The sequence below is a fragment of the Lathamus discolor genome, chromosome 3, assembly GCF_037157495.1.
Source record: "Lathamus discolor isolate bLatDis1 chromosome 3, bLatDis1.hap1, whole genome shotgun sequence".
Classification (NCBI taxonomy): Eukaryota; Metazoa; Chordata; class Aves; order Psittaciformes; family Psittacidae; genus Lathamus; species Lathamus discolor.
In genome coordinates this window covers 93,102,160-93,114,837 of record NC_088886.1, presented here as the reverse complement: position 1 = coordinate 93,114,837, position 12,678 = coordinate 93,102,160, and the positions used below count along the sequence as shown (strand labels likewise).

Below are 12,678 nucleotides of genomic sequence, written 5' to 3'. Positions count from 1 at the left end.
TTTGCAAGATAATGCTATATGAAATGTTCCATTCTCACACTTTGTTTTTGCATTTTCAGAACTGTTCATAGATTTCCTTTCAGTTTGCATGAATAAGCACATCACTCCAAGACTAAAAACGGGAAAATGCATTTCCAAATATGCAAAGCCACGTAACTGTAATAAATTGCTTTAATTGCGTGTGGTGTGTTTAGTTTCTGGAAGCCTGTTGTGCATTTCTGACTCCAACAAGTAGCCTTTCCTGTTTGCTAGCTGCTGTTTACCAGGCTGGCCAGCCTCCCAGAGTAATCCTCATCCAAATTCTCCACTTGCCAGATGCTCACCAAGAGCTCTTTTGATCTTCCAATGCTCAGTGTCATCTTGGATGTTGCTCTGGCAGAAGCTGAAGGTAGAGACTAGGTTTTCTCCCTAGGAATTCAGAGACTTACCATATTTTTAAACAATATGTTTTTCATCTGGTTTGTGATGTTATTAGAAAGATGTAGAATTACAGTTCAAGGCAGAGTTGTCCCACTTGTCAATACAGTTTCAGCCAACTAGTAAGCACAGGCAGAGGTCATTTGTATCATCCTCCTCAGGTGATCACTGCTCCTCAGTACTTGAGCAGTGCTGTTATGGTTTTTTTTCCTGGTAAGTGTCAAGTTGCCTCTATTTTCTCTGTATTACTCTTTCTTATCTTTCCCTTTACTCTTGGGGAGGACTGGGAAGGTGTGCTAGCAAAGTTCTTCAGCTTATTTTTGGGTGACAAAAACTGCAGAAGCATAACAATGCTATTTTTACTGCTGGCTAAATGATAATTTTCACTCTCTGTTCTTGTCCACCATTGCCTGTATTTGACCTATTGTTTTTTGTTTTAGTCTAGAAATGAACATGCTTTTTAACTTTTTCACCTTTTGTAAGGTAGTGTTGGAGTTACTGAGCTGAAGTTCTTTCCTATGACAATATGGATTGGTTTAAGGTGTTGCACAGTATGAGAAAAGGTCTTACTTTGAAGACTTTAAACTTGAAAAGGAGGTGGCAAAGATTAAAAGGAAGCTTTTCTACTTTCTGTTGGTGTTTTTCCCTACTTGCGGTGGGGAAACCTGGTAGGTATTGTTAAGGTTAAATACAAAGAAGAGCTGACGATAAGATATTCTCTTCCCCTGGAAAGAGTTTTTAAGAGGGTTCAGAGTCAGTCTGGAGAACTAAGACAACCCTTCACACTATGGTGGCCTCTCTGTGCCTGTCATACCCTTAGCCTTCTCTGAGAGTCTCTAGCAAAGTCAGCCAAAGGGACCCTGAGTATCTGGAAATAACCTTAGCGCAGCCCTTCCCACAGCTGTGAAACTGGTAACGCTCCTTCCTCTGCTCCTATCTGTGTGTGCAAGAGAGATACTTGTTCTCGCTTCCTGAAATTTTCTCTGTCGAAGTTGCTATGCTCTCAGGATTTAATGAGTGCATTAATGAATTCATCAATCACAGTAATCTGATTAAATTGGTGGGGGAGAGGGAGCCAGCAGATGAAACAAACAGATTATTTTAAGATATCTTGAGATATCAAATTAGTGACTGACTCAGCATTTAAATGGAAGTGTAGCATAAGAGATTTACTGGTAACCAACATAATAAATTTTACTATATGGTTTTTCTCCTAAGGGAAAAGCTTGTAAACTGTTACAGGGACCTCTGAAAAACACAGTGGCAAAGTATTGCATGTGCATGTATGTATATGTACATGTGTATGTGCATTTTACTTAGTAACGGACTAGGATAAGGACAGTGCTATGGAATGATTAGCATGGATTTTAAGCTTGTATAGGTACTGTGGCCAGGACCTGGTCAATGTGTTTTCACGCATGTAGGAAACTGAGACTTGGGTAGGAAGGGAGCTGCTTTGTGTCACAGAGGTTTCGGGGGCAATCCTCTAGAGTACAGAGATAATGGAAGGGAAGCTTTCTGTCAGGGAGCATATGTTTTTGTGATGATTACACTGTGTATAGATTAGGAGTTCTGGGAGGGAGGGAATGGGAAGATGTGCTTGGAACATAGGACCATCTGCCAGTACCTTGGCGTAGTCATTTCATTAATGAGAAGCTTATTAGCTTGAGTCCTACTGAGATAGACAAGAAAGGCAGCAAAAGGGACAGAAACCATCATCCATCTGACATTGAAACAGGGAAGAGATGACTCTGATAAGCTGTAAAGACTGATTTAGTTAAAAGAACTAGTCTTGTTCTGCTTGGTAAGGAGGTATCAGTCTTATCGTTCCTGAAAAGAAATGTGTTCCTTAATTTTGTGGTGCAGTGTGGGACAGCCTTTGGTAGGAACAAGTATGTAACAAAGGGTGGGATGGAACTGACAAGAAGGTGTTAGCAGAAAGGAAAGAACAATGATTTTTAATGGGAAGTTGTTTTTGCATCAAATGACTGTATTTTCCCTTTGGTAAATACCAGAAGGTGCCATGTATTGAATGTTGGCTATTTAATTGTGGTGACAAGGGATCACACCTGGAAGAGAGAACTTTGTGAGCACCACAGTCCCAGCCCTTGCTATGCAGGCAACCAGAGAGAGCACACAGTCTGGCCTGTGCTCCACGTGAGGGAAAAACCAGGGGGATGCTCTACGTGGGCAGGGAATTGTACTCCAGAGGCAAAAAGGCAGCAGTTAGGAGCCTGTGAACTCTGTTCCTGTGACCTCACATCTCTGATTCTGCTGCTGACATGGTAAGTGTCTGAGCTTGTGCTCTGTTCTTCAGTTTTGCTGTCCTGTAAATCAGAAAGAATTATACTTAGCCTGTTTTAGGGGGAGCTTTGCTATTATTCTGTTGAGTCAAGACTTAAATGCTATTGTGTTTAAACAGCTCTGGTTCTCTTTTTGACAGTTGAGTCAGGCTTGAGTCTGTGTGAGGGTGAGATGGCAGAGCCTTTGACTGGAGAAAATAGTGGTTAGAAATACAAAGTGATTTGAGTGTTGGTATTTGGGAAGTTATTTCCCTTTTGTCTGGTTTTATACTGTTCAGCTAAAGGGAAGGCATAAGAAAAAAGTGTTTCCCATGAAAAGCCCTGTAATCTGCAGCTGCCTAGGTTCACAGGAGTGTGGATGTGTTCAGGACACTGTGCAAGGGTTATGCAGTTCACCAGCAAGATGGTCTGGTAAATAAGGCTGGGCAAGGCAAGGACAATTCTTGTTTGTACTGCTAGAATAAAAAATGCAGCTTCCTCTGATGTTTTTGCTGATTTATGAGATAACTCAGATGGGACACTGTCTCTGACTTTGTTGAAAATCTGTTGAAACAAAAGGAACATGCATTTTCAAAAAATGAGTAGAATAATATAGCTTAAGAGTGTCAAACCATCTAAGCAGGGTGAGCCTTAACTGAAAGGGGTTTGGTTAGTCATCTACTTTGCAAATTCTCTTTTTGTATTGAGGAGGGGAGAAGATTAGTGAGATGAAAATGTATGTTATTACAGAGATAAGAAAGGGTTATGGTTGGGTTCCAAAGGAGAAAGAAGTTCTTTAATATTATTAAAAAAACCCAGCCCTTTGCTGTGATTCATGTGTAATAGACATGTTCTGTGCAAAAAAAATAATTATAATACTATACAGGTGCCTATGTACATAAATGTATGTACAGATTCTTGCACAACATATATTTAAATGCTGACCCTTTGCTTGCTAAATTCAGGGGAGATACTTCTGATGGTTGTGACAAACATTAGATGAGATTCTCACGCTGGCATGTAAATGTGGTTCAAAACTCAGAGTAAAGCTTCTGCTTTTGCATAATTTTTTCTATCTGCCTTAAAAGGAAGTACTGTTGATTAAAAGTCTAAAAACCATTTGTCCCGCACACTAGACCCTGCTGTGTTTTATCTGCTGAAACACTGTTTGATAGTGTCCTACAGTGATAATATTCAACTGCCATGTCACATGCTTTTTAAACTGATAGTTCATATATTTCCTCTCTCAAGTAATGGAAGAATACTGTTGGTCCCACAATGCCATGGTAGGTCAGGGTTTTGGCTCAGTCTATGACTCTAAAAGGCTTTGCACTTAGTGAAGCCAGCCTCCAGCTGGCTGGATGCCTCTGTGAAAAACACAAGTGTGGCCTTATTCTGAAATGATGCTTAGGCAAAGTTGTGTGTGCCTCGGTCTCTTGGGATGAGACAGGAGTGGGAGGGGGGGGTCTTCACTGGTGTTCCAGTGAAGCCAGGAAAGTCAAATGCTTGCGTGAAAACACAGGGAACTTAATCACTAATAGACTCAGTATCACTGTGAAGGGTTAGGATAAGATGGGGGAAGATGAAGAAGGAAGCAGAGAGCTTTTAACTTGAGGTATGAAAGGAAATTAAGAAGGGAAGTGGAAATTTTCATTTCACTGCAAGCACAAAAGCTGCCTTGGCTGTTTATGTGAACTATGAAATTGTGGAGCTTGGCGCAGTGTTTTCCTTCCAGCAGCAGAGCACAGAGCTGAGTGCCTGCATTGGGAGCTTTATGTACAGCTTTGCTTTAGTGCCTTTCTGGGTCAACAACTCTCAAACAATGCCCCACAGAGCTGCTTTAGTTGCGCTTCCATGAGTCAGTCTGTAAGTACTGACACTTCTCCTTGGTCATAACCTAGTGTCCTAGAGAATCTGCAGGCTTTTACCTGCTAATCTCAAAGCATTGATGGTGTTCCTTGAATTCAGGTTGGTTGATCATGTGTACCTTTTTCAGATGCCATTCTTCCTGACAATTCAACCACAGTCAGATTGTTGACTTCAAAAGACCCAAGTGAAAGGATGTGGCCAAGTCCTTGCACCTGTAGCATTGAAAGAATTTATACTCCTCTCCTCACATTGTTCTGGGACTACTCTCTCAGTAGCTACAATCTGTAGCATGATCTCATGGAAAATAAGGAGAAAGAGAATTTCTGGTTCATGCAAAGATTTTTTTTTTCCCAGACAACATGAGCAGTAATATCAAGCAGCTTTATTACTTATTTTAAAATGGATTTATGTACCAGGTTATTTCACCTCTGCATCCCAGAAAAATAAAGAGGGGTGGTAGGCAGAGTTGAAAGAATGTGTTTCAGTATTCTTCCAAACAAGCTCATGTGGTGGTGGAGACTTCTGCAGATGGATCAGGTATCTATTTCCAATTGTGGGAAGGTTTGGTGACCATTCAAGCATTTATACAGCCAACCCCAGTGGTGACTGTGAGCATCCGCGGAGTAGGGAACAGCCTGTTCAGCACTTGCATGTTCCTCACCAGCTGGCTGCACCTGCAGCATCACTGTCAGCGATGTAGAGGGGTTTGGAAAGCAGCAGCAGTGAGGAGCAGAGCTTGACAAAACTGTGCGAAAAGAGAAAGAAAGCTGTCATACCTCAACATGTGGGAAAGACCCTGAAGATACATGTCTGTTTCTGAGCACTGGCTAAGCTGAATTTGGGGCTGAATATTGTCAAAGCATGTGAAAGGTAATTGAGTAAGAAGTTTTGATTTCTTCTTTTCTTAACCCCCCGAAAACATTAATTATTTTTAGCAGTTTTTCTCCGTTTCCATGTATGCAAATTTCCTTCCTCTCACCTACTGAAAAAAGCAAAATGCATCTAATAAAACAGGTGTGGACACAGCCAATCTGCTAACAAGTCTTACCCTTTCACAATATGGCTTCAAGATATCATATTTATTATTCCAAATTTGGATTTCATTCATCTTTGTGCATTTGCATTCAGGAAGAAACTCTCTATCTGTAATTTTTACTTGGTTTATTGGATGGAGTATCTCTTCTCATCATGTATCTTTGTTGTAAAGCCAGCTGTGCTACGACCACTTATTGGCCATCTGGGAAGTTACTACTATGAACCTCAATGTACGTACAAGGAAAGCTGTTTAAACAGCACATTAGAACTGAGTTATAGGCAAACCTATGTTTTCATTAGTGCAGTGTGTCTTTAAGTTCATCTCACACATATGTTTTATACCTTTTATTTGGGTATAGATTATTTGCTTTAATGGTTTTCCCGTTTATTAAAAAGAATGGGCAGTGTTAATTTTAGTTTTAATTAGTTCCTTGGTGGGTGCAAGTCATAACTTGGAATTGCCAATTTATAACATTGTAGGCACATTTGTGAGGTTAATTGAGGAGCTGTTTATACTTTGTTTTTTCCCTGCCATCATCTTAGATACTGGAGGAATCTTCTTTGCAATGTAGACTGCACTTCACTTTATGATAAAAGACAGATAAAAGTAAGCATAAGGAGCCTGAAAAGGCAACACTGTCCAGATCAAATATTGACAATGATAAATGAAAAATGTAGAGAAGGAATTGCATGGACTCAAAGTCATTAGGCTTCTGACTTAATTTGCTTTATTTAACAGAGGAATAAAATGAGAGAAATAAATTACCATCTTCCTCTTGAAATTCTCCCTGGTAGCCATCAACTTCACTGTAAACTGGGGGTCACCATTTAGGCACCAAGCCTTTACATAGCTTTCTGTTGACATTAAGTTAATTCCTGTGGGATTTGGGCTCCTAGGTGTTTTCAGGCTGTCTGTCTGGAAACCTAACATGATTGCCTTGCATTAATCTGGTTATTTGTTTGCTACTCTTTTTTTTTTTTTTAATGCTATTTTTCTTAAGATAATAATGATGACTTTATGACTGGTATAGGGGAGATAAGGCATTGCTTTGTCTGTGTGAGCCGTGGTTTATTACGCCCAGAGAGAAGCTAGTACCAGGCTATCTGGTTTTAGTTCGTTTGGGTGCTCTTAATTTGAATGCTTTGGGGAGGCATAGCCTAAACAAGGCATGAGCAGAATTGCTTAAATTATATGAATGGGGTGAAAGGTTTAAATACAGTGCTCTGATACTTTAACCCGCTAATTCAGGGAATGCCCAGTGCTATCAACTTAATTACAGCATTGCTGTCAGAAGGCAGTGGCTCTGTGGCAGGATGGAAACTGACAGCGTTTTTAGATATATCTGTCTAATGTATAAATCACAGTTTTTCCTTATTCAAGACCATTCTTTACTCATTGACGAACAGTCAGAAACAAAGGGGGAAAGAGAGATTTGTAGAATTGGAAGTTCATCAGCTAAGAAAGCAGGTCTCTTCCTACCAGTGTGAAGAGAGCAGAAAGCAAATGAGGAGAGATCTTTTCCTAATATTTTTGTTATAGTTATTACCCCTTTTTTTACAAATTTCTTCTCACAAACATGGCAGGATTTTAGCTGCTAGGCTGCAGTGTTGGGAAGCAGCCTTTTTCCCTGTTGGCCTTGACTGCAATTGGTTTGCTTTTCTGCTTGTTGGGAGACATAAAGCTAGCTGATAGCAGGAGAGAAAAGGAGAGAGGCAAAGACAGGTTGCATTAGTTTGAACACTGACTGCTTGCATTGGCCTTTCTGAAGAAGGAGAAGTCAGTCATGGGCATTTCAGAGCAGCATGGTTGCAAGCAAGCACCATCACGCTGATGCAGACGGGGTCTGGGCTGCATGCCCTCCATGAATAGGGAGGAATATTTTCCTTTGCTGTGACAAGGTGGTGCCATGTAAGGACATGCAAGATCTGAAGCAGGGCAAGATCTGAAGCATTGGCTGAGTGATTAACCATGCGAAGCCATCTGGTTTACGCTATTGGACTGATGCTTCTCCTTCCTCAGTTGGCTTTGCCTTTTTCCTCTGTTGAGAAAGCTTCTCTGGTGAGTTACATTGAAGCAACCCATCATACAGGAGGGAAGGGAGGAATTTGAGATAACTTCTACAACTTTGAAAATGAGGCTGTTTTTTTCTTACCAGAAATACGAATTCACTTAAAAGATCTACTGGGTCTTGGAAACCATTTCCCTTCTCAGACCAGTTCTTCTGGATGCACATGAATGAGCCATAGAGGAGCTATATGTGCTAAGGTAAAATGTTTTGATGGCAAGTGCCCTTGATTAACTATTTCGAATATATCCTTGCTGCCTAGTTTCCATTTCTTTCACTTCCTTGGAGATCTGACAGGGAACGCAGTTTTCTCCATGGTTCTTCTTTCTCAAACATTTGCAGTTCTTGACAGTAACCTTTTCTGATAATTGCTCCTTGGTTTCACTCTTTCCCAAGTAGCTCTGTGCCTTGTCTATGTACATATCCCTTTTTTCCCCTGTTTGATTGCTGCCGGCCATACATCTTTCTTGCCCATACCCACTAAGAGTCACCTGACTGCTGTGTTGTCTTTGTGCAGCTTTGAGCTGTAAAGCAACGCTACTCATTCAGTGATGGTACAAAGTATTTGTTACCCAGAAAGGAATGCAAGCCTCCAGTGCCTGTGGGGTTTTATTCTTTTATTCTTTTACACAAATTAAATGAAAATCTCCACCATTTACTAAGCAGAACTTTCTGCTCTCCATTCATGTCCCTGTAAATCTCTTCATATTTTGACCGTGTCAAACTACCTTTTGTGTTTTCCCAGTGAATGATTTATTATTACATATTTTTCACTGTACTTCTGATTTATACTTTTTAAATAATTATTACTTTTAAACTATGGACTTCTGTGTCTCTTTGGTGTAATTACTACAGAGACACATAAAGTAGAACTGTTGTGTTTGTAGTGTGGCTTGGATTGTTTTCCCAGACTGAGGAGATGATCTTCATGGAAAAACAGATCTACTCAGTTGGGATCCCATGTGAATACTTTTCTTCTGAGTAAGTGGACCCTTTTGTATTTGATTAGTGTAAATATTAAGGATTTTATGCTTAGAAAAGCATGATTTTCATTTCCCTGGAAGCTGTTTTATCTCATAGTGGTGAAGGGGACCACACACATTCTCTTATATGTGTCCTGGGTGTTCCAGACAGCATCCATTCCACTCAGCTTTGGCCTTTTTTCCAGAGTAAAAGGTAAAGTGAAACTTCCAGTGTGTCTGGTGTTTAGAGAAATAAAACTGTCAGGAATACAAATGTTATCATGTACTGACTGTTAACTCAGGGTGTGTGCTGTATGGAGCACACCCTGCATGCCCGGCTCCTAAGCCTTCCCACTCTGCTGTTGTGACTGGTAAATTTGAAACCAAATACAAACCTGAAAAAAGATACGATGCTCCTGGAATTACTGGAATCTTTACAGAATTGCTTAATTGTGTGCTGTGCAGAGGTTCATTTCTGTTAGTAAATGCTTTGATGTCTAGAGACCAAATGTGGTCTTGCATTCTCTGCTACGCATTTGGGAGGTGGTGTTTAGCAGCTGTTGATGATGGTGGTAACATGCACTTTGTGCTGAGGACTTTGCCAACTACAATTTGTTTGCTTCTCATTGACAACATAGGCAGATAAGTGTGTATGGACTACAATTTGTTTGCTTCTCATTGACAACATAGGCAGATAAGTGTGTATGGAAGAGGGAAATTGAGAAATCGTTAGGCAAGGTTTTTGCCACATCACTTGGCTTTCTATGGGCATGATAGCAGTATTGTCCCTTTAGTGGTTCTTTGAATCACTCCTTTAGCTTGAGGTTCCTTAAAATAAATCTTGCACTGGAATCAGATTTAGCCAATTCCAGTCATGTTCTACTGATGGGGAAAAAAAAAATCTGCTTGATAATGCCAGTCTGTTCTTTGTGTTTCATTGCTGGCTACTTATCAGTTACTCTGTTCAGTCTAAATTCTCTGTTACCCAATTCAACTGGTGTTAAATTCTGCCGGGCCTCTTACCCTGCTCTATTGTGTCTACTTCTATTGGTTGTGGCGTTCCTTAATGCAGAACTGTGGGACTGCAAAGAGCAGGATTCTCTTTACCTCACCAGTATTAATGTTTCTGAGCTTCTGCAAGTGTAAGCAAGTTGAATTTTTTAAACCTGAAGAGAATATTATTCAAAACTTATTTTCCTTTTGTGTGTCTCTTCTGCATTTGTGGTCTATTGATCCTTTTGGTTTTTTTTCAAGTTGGGTTTATTCTGGAAAGTAAAATCAATCAGACCAGAGTGATACTCTGTTGTGGTCAAAGCCTCCACTTTGGCAATAGTTTTCATCAGAAAATGCAAGATACTTTGCAGTGAAATATCGGGGGACAGCAACCCCTATGGAAACTTGTATTAAATGCCATTAGTTGGATGTTGGTATATCTGCATGTGTGGGTCTTACTGACTATCATGGGGGTAGTGGACCTGAGAGTGTTTTATCCACTGCCATCATTTAAATTCTACTAATGATTAACCTGATTTGATTGTTCTTCTCAGTGAGTTTCACTGGATTGCCAGGGTTCTGCGGAAAACATTTCTTCAGTTGTCTGTTCCTTTTACAGTGACACCAAACATTCACCCGTTTTACAGTTTAGATGTTTTGTTGTTGCATATGGCTGTTTTGATGTTGATCCTGGTGTGTTGGGATCTGCAGAGGCCAGGCATGCAGGGCTTCTCGTTCTGCCTTCTCAAAATGTTTAGTGAAGAAACGTAAGAATTTTGGGTCAAATAAAAGAGCAAAGTTGTGTGTGGAGAAAGGCTGAGGAAGGGTAAGGAGAAAATTTTGCTCTTGTTGTAAATTTGCAAGGAAGACAGGGAGCTGGGCAGACTTGGTTATATTTACAGGCAGCGCAAGTGTGGTTCTTGCTTGTTTACTAATTGGCTCTAGAGGTATTACAGATTATTGGAAACTCAAAGGTCAGGTTTTGCTGAATCAAGGTCTGTGTGAGCAGGAGAGCTACAGGAGAGTGCTTGTGTGTATGAGACACAGCTGATGCAGAAGAGCTGCCTTTAGAGGCTGTCCGACAGGTATAGTAAAATTAGTCTTTTAGCCCCGACCCTGTTCAAGTCTGTGCCCTCCCTCCCTCCCTCAGGGTTTCGGTGGCTCCACTGAGACGCTCTCACTGTGTACACACACAGAGTTTCCTGAGCTTCAGTTAGCTTCACAAAGTACTTTCCTCTGTGTGATCACTAGCCAGGTAGGGGGGTGGAGGAAGGGCGTAACTAGTCCTTCGGTTTGTTTTTGTTTCACGGCATACCTTATGGTCCTGACTCTAAAAGGCTTTGGCAACAGACTACACAGGCTTTGTCACACCACTGCAGTTTTACTGAACCGACTTAGCTGTGGCCAAGACTAAAGTAGACAGCGTCTTATAGTTTGCTTTGTTGACTGTTTCAAAGGTAACAATATTAATGAACAGATGTAAGAAATTCTATTAGGACTATACTGGTGTGTCCAGTTCTCTCGGCTCATACCACATTTGCTTGTTCTGTGAACTTTTTTGTTTGTGGTTTACCTCTAAACCCAGGTTTCCTGGTTTGTTGGTTGGGTTCTTTTTTTATCCCTACACTTGTAATTTCTCATCTCACTGCACTGTTTCTCACTCTTGCACAATTAAGGCTGCTGCAGTGCAATCCTACGTCATGGTCTAGTCAGTGCCAACAAGGCTGTTGTCATGGCCTCGTTCTGTCCTCATGCCATGGTTAGTGTAATGCAATCATTACCTTGGTTCTGGAGAGCGAAGGTGCTCCTGCTGAGTAAATGTTTATGAACACTGATGGATGCAAACATTAGGGAAGGGAGAAACGCTGTTTAAAATCTTGTTCCTTTCTTATTTATTTTAAAACAGAGCATGGTTCCTGAGAGAAGCAGCCAATGAGTATTTTTCGTTCACCAGACTGTGATCAGAGGTAAGTGCAAAATGTTTTGCATTTTTATGTACTGACATCTTCAGATTTGGTAAGGGGAAGAACATACTTAAGTCCTTTTGAGTGGTCTCATGTCAAAATAAGAGACAAGGAATCAGATAGGTGGAGGCTAGACTTGTATGTTGCAGTGTGATGTTGCACTTCTTCCTCTCCTTAGAATGATTTGCAGAGGAAACAGTTCTGTGTCTTGTTTCCAGGTGTGCAGTTGTCAGCATGAAGTGTCAGATAAGGTTAATTTGTATCAGAAAGGAATTTGTGATCTAGCTCCTGAGCGAGACAGGACCAGGTGGTTGCTTATTCCTAAATATTACTTTATTTAAATGGAGTTACTACTTCCATACCTTGTGGGTAAAATTTGGGGCAGTCTTGTTCAGTATCCATTAACTCTGCCTTTGAAAAGGAATGGGGAAGGATGTGGGCTAAAAAGCTTTTAAAGTCTCAGGTTTTGCATTTCACAGAATCTCTGACCCGTGCATAACAGCTGTAAGATCCCATTGGGAATTACTAGATTTACGTTGCTCCGAGCATACTGGAACTGCATTCATGAGTTATACCCACAGGAAATATCATAAATGTAATTAAAAATAGAAATATTGGGTTGGTCTAAATTCTGTGCTGAAGGAAAGGAGTTCTGCTTTTTTTTTTCCCCTCAGTTCTGTCTGAATGAATAGTGAAGGAAGGTAGTTCTTGTGGAGTTGATTTAGGACAGATGTTTGAATACTGCAACCTATTGTAGCAAGAAAGTCCTATGGAAGTGCCTGATATATACATATATATATGTATATATAAATAAATAATATATAATGATAATTGCCTAATATTTGCAAAAAGGCCAATCCCATCTTAAGAGAAGTTCCTACAGTCGGTGCTGTAGAAGAGGGATGATGTGGTCAAGTCTTACTTCCATTGAAAGGCTCCTTGATTCTTTGCTTAGGAAGAACATAGATGATTTGGTTTTGTGTGTGTGCTGGACAAGTCTGGTTGAAACACTTTTTGAAGAGTGTCCTCACTTATGTGGGCATCTCAAGTTGTTTGATGTGAGCAAACTGTTAATGGCTTCATGTGCCAT

General features: G+C 40.5%; 1 protein-coding gene across 10 annotated transcripts in view; it reads left to right on the top strand.

Annotated features, from left to right (window-relative positions):
- NDST2 (N-deacetylase and N-sulfotransferase 2) overlaps window positions 1-12,678 on the top strand; it is a 142,141-nt gene that overhangs the window by 77,859 nt on the left and 51,604 nt on the right. For 3 of the 10 annotated variants that reach the window (XM_065670630.1, XM_065670625.1, XM_065670629.1), the window contains 3 exons: window positions 7,760-7,869; window positions 8,557-8,650; window positions 11,531-11,591. The gene's annotated coding sequence lies outside the window, so the exon portion shown is untranslated. Of the gene's footprint in view, window positions 1-7,759; window positions 7,870-8,556; window positions 8,651-8,733; window positions 8,846-10,893; window positions 11,082-11,530; window positions 11,592-12,678 lie in introns of those variants that run through there. The other 7 variants (XM_065670632.1, XM_065670628.1, XM_065670633.1 and 4 more) reach the window with 5 other exon arrangements.